Below are 18,833 nucleotides of genomic sequence, written 5' to 3'. Positions count from 1 at the left end.
GATTCTACCAGTGAACAAAATAGGAAATTGCAGAGAGCTTTAAATTCCTGCATTAGATTTATTTTTTCATTGAATTTTGCCTCGCATGTACTACCCCTTTTTATGCACAGCTTTCTTGGTTAAAAGTAGAGCAGCAGAGAAATCGCTATGTATCAACCCTTATCTATCGACTCTTGACTGAAAATATACCTGAATATCTCTCCAGTAATTTCCGTCTTGTATCTTTCTTTCATGACCGTGACACGCGATCTGGGTCAACAATTGCAATACCTCCATATCATACATCTGCCTTCAGTAATTCTTTCCTTGTGTCGGGCGCCAGAATATGGAATGCTTTACCCCCTGAAATTAGAAATTGTTCCTCATTGATTACCTTCAAAAGACAGTCTAAAGATTTCCTCTTGAATAAGTAGCCTAGATCATGTGTGAATGTGTGAGTGAATGTCTGGAGTAAATAGTTCCCAAAAGTTCACATAAATTACTGTTATATTATATGAATTCCACCTAGAGTAGTTAATATTGAATTTATTTTTCTCATTTTAGACTTAGGATGCAATCTTTTAGTTTTAGTCTATATTAAGTTATATTATTATTATTATTATTATTATTATTATTATTATTATTATTATTATTATTATTATTATTATTATTATTATATACAGTGTGTTAAGTTTGAATATTAAGTTTGTATTCAGTATTAAGCCACATAATGTGGTTAAGTGTAAGATAGGGCCAAGAGCCCTAACTTCGCCACAAAATAAAGACATTAATAATAATAATAATAATAATAATAATAATAATAATAATAATCATAATAATAATAATCATAATAATAATAATAATAATAATAATAATAATAATAATAATGTAATGATGGTAGCATTCATTTAGAGACGGTGAACATTCTTAGGATCGGCGAGGAATAGGAACATCTCAGCGAGAAAGTACCTGTTGCCATTTACTAGCACAGAATTAGTCGAGAGAGATTTTCCTTCATACACCTTGGCACTACAACAAGCTTAATACAAGTCCGGACTTAAAACTGTACCTCAAATGTCTTGAGCCAGTTTTCAAGATATTAAGTGCATCAAGGCTAAGCTCATCGTTCTCATTAATAATGTTTCTATTGGCTACTGAACTGTGTAACAATTACTATTACAGATTATTCAGCTAACACACATATGTATTATTAAATTAAGAGTCTGTCAAATAAAATTTGTCATCAGTTTTTATTTATTTATTTCTTCTTCTTCTTTCTTCGTTTCGGCCTGCTGTGGACCACGTTATTTCAACCGTTTGCATCCTTGAGCTTTAATTCTTCCCCAGTACTCACGCATTCTCGTTCTGTGAGCCTCCTTTCTTTCATCAGTCCACTACTTGCCTGCTTCCAACTTTGGCCTTTCTTGGAACCTCTTGTATCCCTGGAGCTTTTCCTGGAGACGAGCACGTTTCTGGATGTCTTCGAGTGCGATTCCTATTTCTTGAAGGTCTTTTTCAACTCCGATATACCAGGGTCCCTTGGTTTTCTTGTTAAGAAAGTAGGAAAAGATCCTATTGGTCTGTCTCTGTGTGCTCATGCGTGCTATATGGCCATAAAAATTAATCCTCCTTTTCCGAATCGTGTCCGTTATCCTCTCCATTTGCTGGTACAAATCGCTGTTGTGTCGTCTCCTGTACTGACCATTTTCTTTGATTGGTCCAAGAATCTTTCTCAGGATTTATTTATTTATTTATTTATTTATTTATTTATTTATTTATTTATAAAACTAAACAACGAGTTGCCGAATTACAGAGTTCCACAATGAAAAATGTATTTACAATGCAAACATAAAAATATAAATGAAAGAGCAATTAATAAAAATAATTTAATGACAAAATAGCGGAAGAAAATTAAAAACTAATAAAATAACTGTAGAGAAACAACTGATAACAACTCAACATAGAGACAAAAGAAAAGAACGAGCAAAATTAAAGACTGAAAGTAAAACGAAGAAAATATGTTATAGCTAGGCACGGTAAGATAAATACAGATACGACACAGATACGACAGATAAGTAACGGTATGGTACAGTAAAAAAAACATATGTACAATAGAGGGGACAGCAATGAGAAGAGTAGAAAGGAATATGAAGAAATGAGCTAAGTTAAGGAAGAATCTATTAAAGGAGGCATACGAAGGAAAAACGTCCAAGATCTCATCAGGAGATAAAAAGTTAAGGAAAGTTGGAATGCAGATAAATCAAGCTCTTTGAACAAGAGATAGGCAGGAATATATATGAAAAGGTGGATTTATCCTGGTTTTGCGAGTTGGATCATGTAGGAAAAAAAATGGACGCAAATTCGGGAGAACGAAATTAACCATTAACAGCGTCATATGGGAATCAATGTGGAACTATAGATACAAACGTGGTTTTATTTTCTATTACGAATATTGTAAAATAATTCTTCTTATTCTTACGTTACCGCTTCCGTAGGATAACGGGCAGCTTTTTCATGGTTTGGATTTTTCTATTCTCCTCTTCATTCTCTCTCTTACTTCTCCCATTCTTCAGATGGTATTTTCAGTATCCTCTTCTCTTGTCTCCCACACTGGTGCTTCTCTATCCTATTCTTGTACCTTTCTCTGTCAATGAGCTCTGCCTATTGGTTGGTGTAAATTCATTGCTGCAGTTCTCTGTCCCTTCCACCTTGATCCCCATTGCAGTCCAGACAACCCACATACACTGACTGAGCAAATGTCATGGGATAGCGGAGCACTGATGCGCAGGTGTGTTGTATGCGCACCACACGCCCCCTGTGCCAGCGGCCGTTGTATAGGAGACCTTGTGAGCAGTGGCTCTGCATTGCCCGACGGATGGGAAGTGCGATTTCGGAAGTGGTGCGGGAATTCGGCTTCACACGATCAACCGTGTCCAGGATGTATCGTGAATGGTTGAATGCGGGTGTCACCGTCCACAACAGACGAACGACCGGCCGTCCAGCCACCCTCGATGATCGTGACCGGCAACATCTTTGACGGATTGTCAGTAGTGACAGACGGGCAACCGTGCAACAAATCACGGCTCAATTCAACACAGCCCGTACTAGACACGTCTCCCAGTGGACAATCCGTAGGAACATGGGTTCTATGGGGTATGGGAGCCGGCGCCGCACACGGGTGCCACTGTTAACCCAACGTCATCGGGCACAACGACGCGCATTTGTCGCCAGTCACCAGGGATGGACACTAGAACAATGGCGTAACGTGATATGGTCGGACGAATCACAATTTCAACTGCACCATGCCGATGGGAGGCACCGTGTATGGTCCAGACCAACCAACTGCATCTCTCCTTCTTTTGGATCTGGCCAGTTTGGCCATGTTTGTTGCAGTAGTTTCCGCCTTCATAATTATCTCTCTGTCCAAGGCCCTGACATTGCATACAGTATTGAAACCTGCTGGCAAACCAAGATATTCCAATACTTGTAGTCTTGCAGTATATTCATCATCAAATGTAAGAACTGTCATACACACCCAACTGCAGTCTTGGGATACCCACAAATATATTTTCCGGGATTCTAGACCATACAATATTATTGAAAGATGCATTTGTGTTTTGAATGGTTCCTCTCAAACACTTCTTTAGTAACGCTGGATGGGCTAGAACCTTAAATACAGGCTTGATGGCAAGCATGATAGCTTTTACTATTGCATTTTTGTGTGTAAATGTACCCAATGTACCAGCTTCTTTGGTCCTCTGGTATTTACACCAGTTCCGAGAACAATAGTTTGATGAACATTTTCACTAACATTTTCACCTTGTTCTGTAGCTACATCACGCTGTACCCGTGGATATGTTCAACAATGCTGATTGCCTTTATTCTTTCTCCTTTTAAACACACTTTTAGGCTTTGTCATTGTGAAAAGAACACAAAATGAGGACACAAAGTACAAATATAGAAATAAATAAAAAAATATTACCACTTTTTTACATTCAAACTGCTCAAAGCCGACGCCATATTGAATTGACAGAATAGCCAACTGATGTAACAGAATTTGCTTTGAAATATAAGCCAAACCACAGCCTTCTAGACCAAATAATTCGTAAGATATGCTGTTTATAAAACTTTACAAGATTGTTTAAAAGAAAAATTAGGATTACAGTAATATATATAAAATGAAATTAAAAATAGTAAATATTGGACTATTATAATAAAACATATACCAAATGAATCAGAATCAATCATATATTATTAATGTGTAAAAAAGTGAAAATATCAAAGTTAACCGATTTGGACCTTTACGACTTCTGTTAACAAATGAAGGCTCTGACCCTTCAAGGAATCGAACATGGGACACCTTGGATCAAAGACTATCGCGCGAACCAGTTGGCCATGGAGCTGAAAATAATAATAGGAAGGTTTCCTTCCTAACCAAGTGCTTACCCCACCCGACTATACACCAAGAACCGTAAATGCAATATCTGTGGGTGTGCGCAACTACACGCTGATTAAAAATGATCACCGTGTATTTTCTCGTGTCCGATTTGGAATTACAAGAGATCACGTGTTCGATCAGAAGTGTGTTTTGCATTTTTTAGCAGTTCGTGCGGATTCCTTTGTGCCGTGCTGGAATTACGGCAGCATGCAATCTCACGTGTTCCACTTGATCATAGCTATCCCCGTCTTTTTATTATTGCGATAAAAGTTCGAATTATCAGAATTGGGTCTGATTTCTAGACCGCATTTCCTCAGTCTTCTTCATTTACCAGCTGGAAATCGTGAACGACGGTTGTATGATTGATGTCTTGTGTAAGACGAAAAAGAAGGACGCAATAATATCGTTTCCTTGACATAGAAATCATTCTGTCATAATCTCTGTTCAAATGATCGTCAGTGGAGGCTGCTACCTGGGAGGTTTCAGCACTGTGGAATTCCCCAACGTGAAACATGAACTATGAGAAGGAGAGCAGAAGTCAGTTACTTTTGCGGGAAGTAAAATGTATGCATGATATTCCCTCGCCTTCGTAATGATTAGGCAGTAATGAAAACTAATTGGACTATTAGGAAATGTAGACTAGCCCGCTCTTCCATAATGTAGGGAGAGTGACATAGTATTCAGAGGTTCTACTACGCCGTACCCCTACTTGTTATGCAAATCTCAGAGCAAAACTAGAGCATAAGCTACTGTACTTGTTAGACCTACTCACTGTAGTAACTTTGCTTCTATGGTATTAATGCCTGAAAACCTTGGCTCTAGTTTCATCATCTTCTTCTTCTTCTTCTCCATCTTCTTTCCCGGCCTTACGTGTACCCACAGTGGACACTCCCAAGTATCACTTCTGATCCTTAGAGAGTACTCCCTGCGGTTGGATTCTCCGCTACTGGAATGCCGTTTCTATTCAAGGCCTTTTCGGCTGTATGTCACCATGTTTCTCTCGGACGCCCGCGTTTTCTCCTTGGCTGCTCGATTGCAAGAGCACTTTTAACGGATTGATCATCATCTCGACGTTGTACGTGTCCGTACCTTTTTTCCTTTGCTATTTGCTTTACGTCGCACCGGCACAGATAGTCTTATGGCGACGATGGGATAGGAAAGGCAGGAATGGGAAGGAAGCGGCCGTGGCCTTAATTAAGGTACAGCCCCTGCATTTGCCTGGTGTGAAAATGGGAAACAACGGAAAACCATCTTCAGCGCTGCCGACAGTGGGATTCGAACCCATTATCTCCCGGATGCGAGTCCACAGCTCCGCGTCCCTAACCGCACGGCCAACTCGCCCGGTCGTGTCCGTATCAGAGCAACTGCCGCTCCTCCAATTTCTCACTGATAGGGGCCGTACTAAATGATCCTCGTATATGCTCAGGGCTGGTTTACACGGGTAGAGTAGCGAGGCGAGTAGAGTGGATAGTAGAGCTACTAGCATCGTGTAAACGACCGGGATAGTAGCAAGTAGAGTACAGTAGTTAGTAGGCAGTATAGTTGAGTGGGTTTCCGCTGCGGTAAAGTAACTCTACCACTATCCTTCCCCCTCCACCGGAACCGAGATCCGAGAGCTGGCGGAGAAGTCCGAGGACGCTCGATTTTTCAGCTGGCGCGTCATTCGACTGCTGTATCTGCATGTGTATACAGACGGTGGTATTACGTTGAGCGTTTATTTGGCGGCAAAATGAAATGGACGGAAGAAGAAACTTGCAAATTTGTGGAGCTCTACAGCGAAAAAGAATGTTTATGGAACATAAAAAGCGTTACTTATAGAAATAAGAATATGAGACGGGCGGCGGAAGAGGACTTGATTGCGAAAATGGGTAAAGAGGGTTTTGGGTTAACGGAACTGAAACACAAAATAAAAAAATTACGATGTACATACAATCAAGAACTCATGAAAATACGAAGATCCAAGAAGTCTGGAGTCTACACTCGAAGATGCAACATAAAATATAAACAAGTGTCAGCTCGATTTTCACTTAATATGAAGATTTCTCAAGTTTCAATGTTACACAGCGTGTTCATCATGTGTCTCGACATGTTTAAGTTAGGCAATACAATGGTGCAGGACTGTGTACATCAATCATATTAATAATATACATAGGGATCTTCTACATATCACTTGCTACTGCCGTTAATTTTCAGCAATAACAGTAATTTCCCCAACAAATTGAATAGTTTCCATATGTTGTTTGGAATATCCAAAATAATTATTGTTTACAGTACAGTGTCAGATCTAGAAGCTTAAGCTCTACACCTGGGCCGTACAAGCAAGGAACAAAAATAATTAAATAGATCAATAATTAGCATATTTATGGCGAAGAAGCTACTGCAAATTAGGCCTACGCCAGCGTAATTTACAGTGTACTTATGGCCGGTTACGTCTCAAAACTCACGTGCGAAAATTAGTAGCAAATGGTATCAAAACTCACGACTGCAGACTAATAGCTAAATTAATATTCCAATGAGTCTCAAAATTCACGACTCGGACAGCAGGTGCCTGCGATGACGGCAGGAGAGGTGAGGTGCGCGGTGACTCACTCACCAGGCCTCTCCTGAGGCCACAATACCATTAACATCAAATTTATATCAAAACGAAAAATACGTTATATTACCTTTAAAACCACAGAAAAATGTTTTGATGATGATGATAATAATAATAATAATAATAATAATAATAATAATAATAATAATAATAATAATAATAATAATAATAATGTTGCATCCGGGAGATAGTAGGTTCGAATCCCACTATCGGCAGCCCTGAAGATGGTTTTCCATAGTTTTCCATTTTCACACCAGGCAAATGCTGGGGCTGTACCTTAATTAAGGCCACGGCCGCTTCCTTCCAACTCCTAGGCCTTTCCTATTCCATCGTCGCCATAAGACCTATCTGTGTCGGTGCGACGTAAAGTCCCTAGCGAAGAATAATAATACACCTCTGTGTCATTCACCGACCATTATTTTCCCCTGTGTGTTGGGGTGGCAGAGTAACATCCACAGTATCCTCTGCCTATCGTAAGAGGTGACTAAAAGGAGCCCCAGGGGTACTTACATTTTTTAGAAAAGGCCCTTGTCTTTCTTTGCCCGAAACCTTCATTTTCTAGAAGTATGGGCCACCTTCCATTTTTTTCCCTCTGATTAGTATTAATAGAGGATGGCTGCCCAGTTGCACTCCCTCTTAAAACAGTAATCACCACCACTACCTTTTCCTTCATTGTTTTCAACACTTATTGATTTTTAATGAACCTTTTCACATTTTCTTGGCTGGGGAAAGAACCACCATCATAAAATATCATCAACATCAGCGCTGTGGAGTCTTTTTTAAGTCACATAGCAACAGAACGTCAAAGATAGCGATTGGCTACTTCGCTATATTTTAGATAAAATTCTGACCCATTTTAATTTATGATTTTATAAATTTGGTGACCCAAGTAGTCAATACTGCGAGTATATAACATTGCGTTTCGTGTAATCGCGTGGGGGCGTGATGTAATATATTAATCTATGCTAAGTAAGGCATCTGGGAGTACATGACTCAGTCATACGTGTGGAGCATGAGTTCATATTATTTTCGGAAAGCGTATCAGAGACCGTTCATCATACTCGCCCATTTTCTGAAGGGAATGGAGATAAGTAATTTAATTTCCCTGCGATGAGTTTCATGACCAAATTAATCTCTAATGAAACTAAATGAGTGAATTAACAGTCGTAATATTTAATATCGGTAAAATAAAGTTTCTTATGTAAGTAAATGCCGTCTTATGGCCTCATAATGGAACTAAGCCCCGGTAATTACTACCAAGTGAAAATGTATTTTAACTAGCAGCAGGCAATATACCTACTTTAACTTTATGTCGTCCGGCTGCATGGATACATGGTTAGCATGCTGGCCTGTGGTCTAATGGGTTCAGGGAGTCCCAGGTTCGACTCCTGGCCGGGATTTTCACTTTCATTTGTTAATTCCTATGGCTCGGGAACTGAGTGTTTGTGCCGTCTTCAGCATTGGACTTCATGGATTGCAAAAAAAGAGGCGTATTTCTATGTTTCATCTATTCACATAATTCAATCGATTATCCATCCGACACACTTACACCGAAAAATGTATTCATGACGCAACCGATTATTCTACGCGATATAACTGAATGATATTTGAAATTCATTTGATTATTTATTCCATTATTTAAATAACCGGATGGAAGCTATTTGATTTTTAAAAAATATCCGATTATATCATCACTAGTAGGGTGGGCATATATCCATTCAAAGAACTGGTCCTGCTCGTGAGGTTTGAGACTGGCCCAGATAGAGAAACCTATTCTTGCTAATCCTCTTCTTAGAATTCGTGAATTTTGATACTCGTGAGTTTTGAGACTCGTGGGTTCTGAGACGACACACTGATGGCCAATGGGTATTCTTTCTATAACTTTTGAAATGAATTCTGTAAAATTTCATTCGGATAAGATTTAGGTTGGCTGAAATACAAAAAAAATGGAAATAGAAACATCACTACAGTCTAACTGGGGAAAGGAGTACCTCACCCCTTCACCGTGGAACAAAAACCTTCGCCAGAATTATGATCGATCTATAATTAGACTGGAGCTCGTTCATATAGTTTTATCTTAGAAATCACCACTACAGTATTCACAGACGAAGACTAGTAAAATCCTGAGGGGATGATTACACTGTCGTTACTTTCTGTACAATAATGAATAAAGTCATAAAAATTCAATCGTTTGTGTTCCTGGGTTAAAATACATGCTTGTACTGCCAGGGAACTGCTCCTTCATTAACAAAATGATTCCTGAGACGATCCCTCATGTTCTTGGCCAACTGTGTCGAGTTTGTCCCCCCATATTTCTCCAAATTGCCAAGTTCTCTCAGAATTAATGCCGATGCCCCGAGTGTATATCTCCTACTAAGCCAGCCTCTTACCCATTCCCTTTTTTCCTCATTTACTTCTTCTTCTTCTTCTTCTAACGCTTCACTAACCTCTTGCAGTAATGTGTTTGTAAATGTCTTTAAACACTTCGTTACGATGTGCTTACGTCTTGACATGGTGCTACTACTGTACTCTACTCTACTGTATGACTTTACTCCCGCATGAACGATACGAGTGTCAACTCTACCAGACAGCGGTAGAGTAGAGTAACGTGGCTACTCTACTAACTACTCAACTCGCCTCGCTACTCTACGCGTGTAAACCAGCCCTCATTGCGTACTCAGTCCAAGAGCATCGCAGCTATCGCAGCATCCGCATTTCCGTTACATTCATTTGCTGATCATGTTTCTTCTGCCTTGTTCAGCACTCGGAGCCGTAAGTGAGTGAGTGACTGTTGTTAAACAGTCTTGTATTATCTAGCCTTTGAGGTTTATAGGGATCCGTCTGTCACATAAAATGCCTGTCAGCAAACGCCATTTGGTTCATTCACTATCGATGCGATGCTTCACGTCGTCATAAATCGTCGTATCGATGGTAATAACTCAGCCCAGATACTTGAATGTATCCGTTGTTGCCACTAGATCATCTGCTATGAAAACTGTATTGGGTGGACTTTGAACTTCTGGCTTGGCCAACTTAAAGAACATATACTCCGTCTTCTTACGGTTTAATCTGAGTCCATTTGTCTCCAAAGCTTTACACCAAAGTTCTAAGGCTGCCTCGATCTTTTCACATGTTTCACCAACAAGGACGATGTCCTCTGCATATAGAAGGGTCCTAGCCCCATTTAATAATGTATTTATTTATTTATTTATTTATTTATTTATTTATTTATTTATTGAGCACCACAGGATTTATAATCCCAATTACAATGGCCAATTGTTTACATTTGTTTATTCGTCAATGAATTTAAAATTATTTACTATTCTAATATTATATTTACAATGAGAAGGAAACGGTAATTCATATGCAATCTAATTCAGTCTTTACAAGAAACAGTGAAATAAAAATAATAATTTTCAAATATCTGGTGTGATGGTAAGTGGATCTCCCACATTTTCATATTTAGAATGTAGTTGTATATCTCTGTCTGCTACTAGACATAAATGGGGTCGTTTTGAAAATCACTGGTTTATACCTGATGGGCAAAACAAAACTGGTCCGGGAAAATATTTACAATAGGACTGACGCGGGTCTGACGAGGGACTGACGAGGGACTGACGAGGGACTGACCCTTGTTAATGAACATCGCAGAAGATGATGGAAACGACTTCACCTGAAGAAATTAAAAATTGGGGTTCTAAAAGTCCTGACTCCACTCCATTCAGAAAGCAAGGTAGATTTCAACACGTGTAGGTTCGTCTGGACGCTTTAATGCATGCACAATCGTAAACTTGTCCTTTTGATGACGTTTTGACAGACGATCTCCTAATTCCCTCTTGCGCAGATGAACGGCGTTGAGATTTCGTTGGATTTCGCTCAAGATCTTCCTTCACTCGAGCAATATTTCCTGGTGTTCGAACTGTTTTCGGATGGTTACGGATTTTATTCGTTTCACGCCGTTTTGCCGCTAAGGTTTGATTGCAGACATTGCTGGAGATCTTGTCAAAACACTTCCAGTCTTAAACTCTAGCACAAGATGTTCTGCATGGGTTTTCCACGAATCGTACTTCGCATGACACTCGAAAATAAACACGCGCTGTTTTATAGTGAGCACCATTTGGTGTTGCGTTCAACTGGTCACTAAACACGTCGGCTCCTCTTACTCAACCGTAATGACCAGGGCCCGGATTTTTATGCAGTAACCGCTTAGATTGCAAACTAATTTGGTTAGTAGGAAGTGTCGGCCACCCACTCTTCCATAATGTAGCAAGAGTAACATAAATTATAGGGGTTCTGGTGGGCCGTACCCCTATTGTTTATGCAAACCCCGTAGCACAGGCGTTGTGAAGGTAGACTATACTTGTTACTCGCTTCAGGAAGTTTGCACTCTAACCTATTACTGCATAAATATCCGGTCCCCAGTAATGACACAGTGACTTACTCGGGAGATGCGAGAGCTGCGCACGCGCAGACTTGTGACAGCAACCGATTGGTGCATCGAATTCACGGTTTCCAGCGTTTCCTGTGATGAGCAGTTCTCCTGTTCATTAACAAGAGTCAATTCGCCCTCAGTCTTACAAATAATATCCGAGCCAGTTTTACTTTTCCACCCTGTATAAATCACTATTGGTTTATAGCTGTTACACATTTCTCAAAAATGTATATTGCGAAGATAAACGAAAGAATTTGTGGTTTTCCATTTGATATGAGGTAAGTTGTCTGACATTTTAAGCTATACACTTTGGCCATTTCCCGCAGCTTTAAATAAATTAAATGTTCGCGTTTGGTGGTATATTTCCGCCTCAGATGTTGTTTCATGCAGGTCATATTATTTACGGTGCTTTTACTAGAACTCCACCTTGAACGACTTTTCCCAGATCACATTTCTCCCTGAGGGACCACCCAAGATAGCTGTGCAACGCTAGGCAGCGCCCAGACAATGGTATTCAAATGCTCCGTCACACAAACCCTTCCAATGATTTTCCGCTCTTCCCCACAATTAAACCCTATGGTAAAGGTTTAATGTCATGGTTTGTGTACAGTCCTTGTGCGGTAGAAACGCATCAAACACACAAGGTCGGAAATTACACTTTGAGATGATTATGACGACGATGATTTGTGATCATTATTTATTTATTTATTTATTTATTTATTTATTTATTTATTTATTTATTTATTTATTTACTTATTTATTTATTTATTTTGGTCATCGTACATAACTCCGCCACTTTTCCTTCCTTCTCATGATTGCAGCTTCTCCCTCTTCATCCGTCCAATGTTGTTCCTTCTTAGGCGCTGTTTCTGGTTCCTCCTCCTCCTCCTCCTCCTCCTCCTCCTCCTTTTTCTTGTATTCTCATCGGATGTATTCAGGACGATCTGATTCATGCTCCCAGAAAAATAGTTGGTGTACTGAGCTCATACTATTCTCGTAGATTCAATAGCCAAGGAATTTTCCTTCTTCCTCTACTTCTCCTTCCTTTAATTTTACCTCCTTAGATACACTGAAGGGGTCTTATATTTAACATTTCGAATGATATGGCCAAAGTATTCAAGCTGCTTCTCTTGACATGAATATGTCTTAAGGCTGGGGAGCCGTCCAAAATTTTGTGTAATGTAACGCGACAAAATGTGTGGCGGAAGTCACGTCATATTAATCGTTACCGAAGGCCTGGGTCACCAAAGATGCTGCGGCTGTGGATTTGTATAAACAGAGTGTGTTGAAATAGAGGGTATACCGTCAGTGACGTCACATCAGTTGTTACCGGAGGCCTTGGTCGCCAAAGATGCTGCGGCTGTGGATTTGTATAAACAGAGTGTGTTGAAATAGAGGGTATACCGTCAGTGACGTCACATTAGTTGTTACCGTAGGCCTTGGTCACCAAACATGCTGCGGCTGTGGATTTGTATAAACAGAGTGTGTTGAAATAGAAAATGTACCATTAGTGACGTCACATTAGTTGTTACCGGAGGCCTTGGTCGCCAAAGATGCTGCGGCTGTGGATTTTTATAAACACAGTGTGTTGAAATAGAAAATGTACCATTAGTGACGTCACATTAGTTGTTACCGGAGGCCTTGGTCGCCAAAGATGCTGCGGCTGTGGATTTGTATAAACAGAGTGTGTTGAAATAGAAAATGTACCATTAGTGACGTCACATTAGTTGTTACCGGAGGCCTTGGTCGCCAAATATGCTGCGGCTGTGGATTTGTATAAACAGAGTGTGTTCAAATAGAGGGTGTACCGTTAGTGACGTCACGTTAGTTGTTACCGGAGGCCTTGGTCGCCAAATATGCTGCGGCTGTGGATTTGTATAAACAGAGTGTGTTGAAATAGAAAATGTACCATTAGTGACGTCACATTAGTTGTTACCGGAGGCCTTGGTCGCCAAAGATGCTGCGGCTGTGGATTTTTATAAACACAGTGTGTTGAAATAGAGGGTATACCGTCAGTGACGTCACATCAGTTGTTACCGGAGGCCTTGGTCGCCAAAGATGCTGCGGCTGTGGATTTGTATAAACAGAGTGTGTTGAAATAGAGGGTATACCGTCAGTGACGTCACATTAGTTGTTACCGTAGGCCTTGGTCACCAAACATGCTGCGGCTGTGATTTTTATGAATGAGTGTGTTGAAACAGAAAGTGTACCGTGAAATGACGTCATATTAGTTGTTACCGTGGGCCTTGGTCGCCAAAGGTGCTGCGGTTGTGGATCTGTATAAATAGTGTGAGCTGAAATTTATTTTTGAAGAATCGTGTGGTTCAGTCAGTTTTTTTTTCATACAATTGGCTTTGCGTCGCTCCGACACAGATAGGTCTTGTGACGACAATGGGATAGGAAATGGCTGACAGCTGTAGTATTTTCCTAGTGTGAAAATGTGAAACCACGGAAAACCATCTTCAGTGCTGTCGACAATGAGGTCCAAACACAGTATCTCACGAATACAAGCTCACAGCTGCGCGATAACAACCAAACGGACAACTCGCTCGGTATTATTGTTATTATTAATATTACTATTATTAGTATTAGTATTATATATTTGTTGTTACATTTGGCAGTGTACTTTGCTTTAGTCTGAGCCCAGAATCCCCTCATTCTTTCTGAGTGGGCCTGCTTGCGTTCCTCTGTCCAAGGTACACCGTGTCGTCTTTTCGGTTGTTCATCTCGGTTTAGCCCGTTCGTCACTATCTTTTTAAGGAAAATACCTCCGTCAATTCCGGTTTGATCTCTAGCACTTGAAGGTCTTCTTTGGTGTTTCTAAACCAAGGCATCGTGGTTTTAAGTTATGAATCAAATAGGTAAAAGATCTGTTTCCGTCCATTAGTTTGAGTTGACCATGAAATCGTGGCCGTATTTTACAGATCGTTTCTGTAATTTTCTCTATTTTGTTACAGACGTTCCTATTGGATCGTTTTAGGTGAATGCCATTCTTGTAGTTGGATCCCATGATTCCCCTAATTATTCTGTGCTCCTTTATCTCCAGTTCTTTGAGGAGTCCTTCATTGACATTTAGGGATAGCGTTTCGGATGTATACACAACTACTGGACTCAGAACCGTATCATAGTGACGTATCTAGTATTTTGGAAAGGCATTTTTTGTTGTAGATAGTGCGTAGACTATTTCAAGTTTGCGTATTCACTCCCTAAGTGCTTCCTTGTCCAGATTATTATTATTATTATTATTATTATTATTAATATTATTATTATTGTGAGCCTCCGTGTCTCAGGCGGCAGTGCGTCGGCCTCTCCCCTCTGTGTTCCGTGGTTCAGATACCAGTCAGATTTGGGCTGGATAAAGCGGAGACGGGAGAGGTTTTTCTCCATTAGTTTGAGGTGACCATGAAATCGTGTCCGTATTTTGCGAATCGTTTGTGTAATTTTCTCTATTTTGTTATACACTTTCTTATTGGATCATTTCAGGTGAATGTCATTCTTGTAGTTGGATCCCATGATTCCCCTAATTATTCTGCGTTCCTTTTTCTCCAGTCCTTATCCTGTTTTCCCTGTCATCTTTCGTTCCAGCAACACTCTGTAATATCATTGCATTTGTCAGTCATTAATCATTGCCCCAGAGGAGTGCGACAGGCTTCGGCAGCCGACACATTTCCTATCCTCGCAGCTAGATTGGGACTTCATTCTTTCCATTCCTGAACCGGTCAAACGACTGGAAACAGGCTGTGAATTTTCATTTCCATTATTATTATTATTATTATTATTATTATTATTATTATTATTATTATTATTATTATTATTATTGTTGTACCGGGTGGTACACCTCCACGCCGCTAATTCAAACTTTGCGCCAGTTGAAACTCCTCTACTGGAGGAAGTCTGAACTTTATCTACTGTGTTAATTATCAAGTTTTTCAGAAGATGTCACTACTTGTACATTTTGACGTTTCTGAACTGGGTCGTTTTCGATGTATTTTTGTTTTGCCTGTAGTAAGAAGTGTGGACATTCTCTTCCAGACGGCACTACTGAAGGACTACAATCATGCACCCTACTGCGAAGTGAAAGAACTGTTTTTGGAGAAATTTTGAATTCATAAGTTTGTTCTTTGTTAAATTTCTTTCAGTTATTGTTTAAGTTGGCTATATTATCCCTTTCTTTCCGCCAGTTTTGAATTCGACCAATAAGGAATTTCTGTAATTAATTTTCCACCAATAATGTGTTTCTTCTTCATACAGTGTAGGGGTTTTGTTGTTAGCCAATAAAATGATTGTGGGCGGGTGTTTTCATTCCTGAAACGCCTCGAACTTTCCACGAGGGTATATAAACTGCTGATTTTCTGGTCTCCGCGCCACTTCAGTAACATCTATCAGTGTGTAAAGTACGTAGCAGGGGGCGGGAAGCGCCTCTTTCTTCGGGCAGCAGTTCAACCACCAGGTAATGGCCGTTTAATAACTTCTTTTCTTGCTAGCTCAGCAGTTTAACTCTCGGGGCAGGTCCGAAGCCTTTTTACCATGTAACTTTCCTCTAAAATGTAAAGGCACTTGGTATCAATTGTATCTTTTTAAACTACATATTGGTATAGAGAGTGCTTAACCCTCTCGAGCTCCCACTCATATTGCATTGAGGTGAACTTATTTTCACAACCGTTTCTTCCTTAACATAATGTAAATTGCCTCCTTCTATAAGTCACCTCTTTAGTATGGGATTAGCCCTTGCAGTAACGGCCTAGTGCCAAGTAGGTTTCATATAAAGTGTATTAGGAGTGCAAGAACGCCTCCTCTCAAGTTGGTATTTTAGAGGCCATGTAATTGACCTGTTTCTTTACCGAATAGGCCTCAGTAGGTTGGGTCAACTTGAATGTGGAGTTTGGTGTGGCCTTTGATAGGTTTGAACTTAAGAGCGAGTCGCTCTTTCTTAAATTTTGTTTTCTGCGCGCCTCGAGGAGGCTTTACTGTGTAATTGGGAGCAAGTGCTCCTGGGCATGATTGGGGTCTTCTGCCCCTTTGTTGAATTCTGTATATCGTAAGGTTGGGCTTATAGCTCAAGAATTGTGTGTCTGGCTCTCGGAGCCCAAATTCTGTAACTCTGTAATTGTACATTATCGATTTGTGTTTCGGCTACTGAGTACCTGTTCTATTTGTTATTTCTTAATCTTGAAAAGAAAATATAACCTTGTTAAATTTTATCTTAACTTTAATTTCGGATTTTGAGACCTGTTCACCCCCGCACCTTCTTTCACCTCTGCACATCCACAATACTCCGTAACAATTATTATTATTATTATTATTATTATTATTATTATTATTATTATTATTATTATTATTATTCCACCAATAAGCATACCATGTTTCACATTTTTCATAATTGCAAAGACATATTTCATCTATTGGGAATGCGAAATTAACCGATTCTGATTTGAAGGCCTTGGTAGACGCTTTGAATAAGGTTGGCTATGATTCCAGAGTGAAAAAGCATCAACAATGAACAATTCTGTATTGCTCTACAAGTACACGTATTACCTGACTTCACTGTGTATGCAGTATGAATATAGTAATGTAATCATTTTAGTCCATTTCAAAAGTTGTGATCAATTAGCATGGTTCGCTTATGTCATACTGAAATTAGCAACACCGTCCCACTGCCCGAATTACCTTACGTCATCTAGTTGTTATTAACTTTAATGTCATCATCACGACAAGAATGGTGGCACGAATTATTCTGAAATCGCTTTCCAGTATATTATAAACAGTAGTCAGTACTATCAAACAGGAATTCTTGACATTATGCGGAAACAAATAACAGATAATCATTATCTGTTTTCTGAAATAATGAAACGATCTTATAACATTATGATGAAATTGACTTTAGCAACGTCCGCAACACGCAAATATCAGTTCCGCCAGCGAGATGTAATAGATGTTTATTTTCGCTTGTCAGAAGTGATCATGCAAGCAGAATCGACCTAGTTAGAGGAGATAACGTTTGTTATCTCCGTGTAAGCAATTCCTAGAAGCCTTGTTTTCACTCTGAGTCCCACCGAATACGGAATAGTACTGTACCATCTTAGTATTAGATCCAATCAGTCAAAGCCTACAGAACCGTATGGACAAGATAGCAAAGACCCAGGATATCAGCATTTCCTATGCCAAGTTCGTTAAAGAAAAAGTCTACAGTTGTAGCCCCTCACGTGGGAAACTCAATGTTGAAAATATCCTAGGAATATGAGCAACGAATTTTAGGTAAATATAATATATATTAATTATGTATTCCTAAAAATTACAATAGATTTCTTAATCATCCTTATTCGGTCGATGAGATTAGCAGATTGCTCTTTTCTATCAATACGAGCGCTAACCTCAGTCAATGCATTGTTTCACTTAACCCTTTACTGCATATTGTTTCTTTCAGGCAACATATAATTATTTTTTACATAACATATTTATTTATTTATTATTGTACTATACCATTACTTATGTGTTATATCTGTATTTATCTTACTGTGCCTAGCTGTAAGTTCTTCTCTTCGTTTTACGTTCAATCTTCAATTTTCCTCGTTGTTTCTTTTGCCTTTATGTTTTGTTCTTAATTGTTGTGTCTCTATTGCTATTTTGTTAGTTCTTAATTTTTCCTCTGTTTTTATCATTAGATGGTTTTTCCTCATTGTTCTTCCACTTTTATTTTGTGTTTGCCTTGTGTTACTCCACTGTAAATATATGTTTCCTTTGTGGAACTCTGTAATTCGGCTTCTCGCTGTTTTGGTTTCCCAAATAAATTAATTAAAAACAACAGCCCGGCAACCAAAGGTACTCCTTCCACCCCATCAACATCCACGCGTACCAACCACCGTCTTTTTTACGTGGGCCCTCCCCATCGCATTACCACAGGCTTCTGGCTCCTACGGTCGTGCAAGTATACTTGCGCCTTGCAATATGTACCCATGGCTAGTAGGCAGTATGAAAGTAAGGGCTGCTGTCCTGAAGGAAAATCCACCAACACAAAGACACCTTGCAAACCACACAAGCACATATAAAGATGCAGTCTACCATATAATTAAGCACCACTACGAACGCTCATGTGAGTTGATGTAGAGTTTCACTTAGGCACTTATAACTACAATCGGAGAAGACATTTTTCAAAAAATAAAAATAAACGATTGAGGGTATTGAGCCAAGGAACACACTACAGAAAGAATTATGTAAATATGTTAATTTGCCTATGGTCTGGACCAAAAAAGTATTGTGTGGGTGATTTTTATTTGAAAGTACAATTGCGCGCTTTTCTATTTTATTTAATTCTTAGAATTTTACTTATTAGGACCATGTACTGCATTTTTTAAATGTATTTTGCTATTTATTTACATTATTGTGCTTATATT

Source organism: Anabrus simplex, chromosome 11 (genome assembly GCF_040414725.1).
Source record: "Anabrus simplex isolate iqAnaSimp1 chromosome 11, ASM4041472v1, whole genome shotgun sequence".
NCBI classification, from domain to species: Eukaryota; Metazoa; Arthropoda; class Insecta; order Orthoptera; family Tettigoniidae; genus Anabrus; species Anabrus simplex.
Note: the sequence above shows the minus strand (reverse complement) of the source record.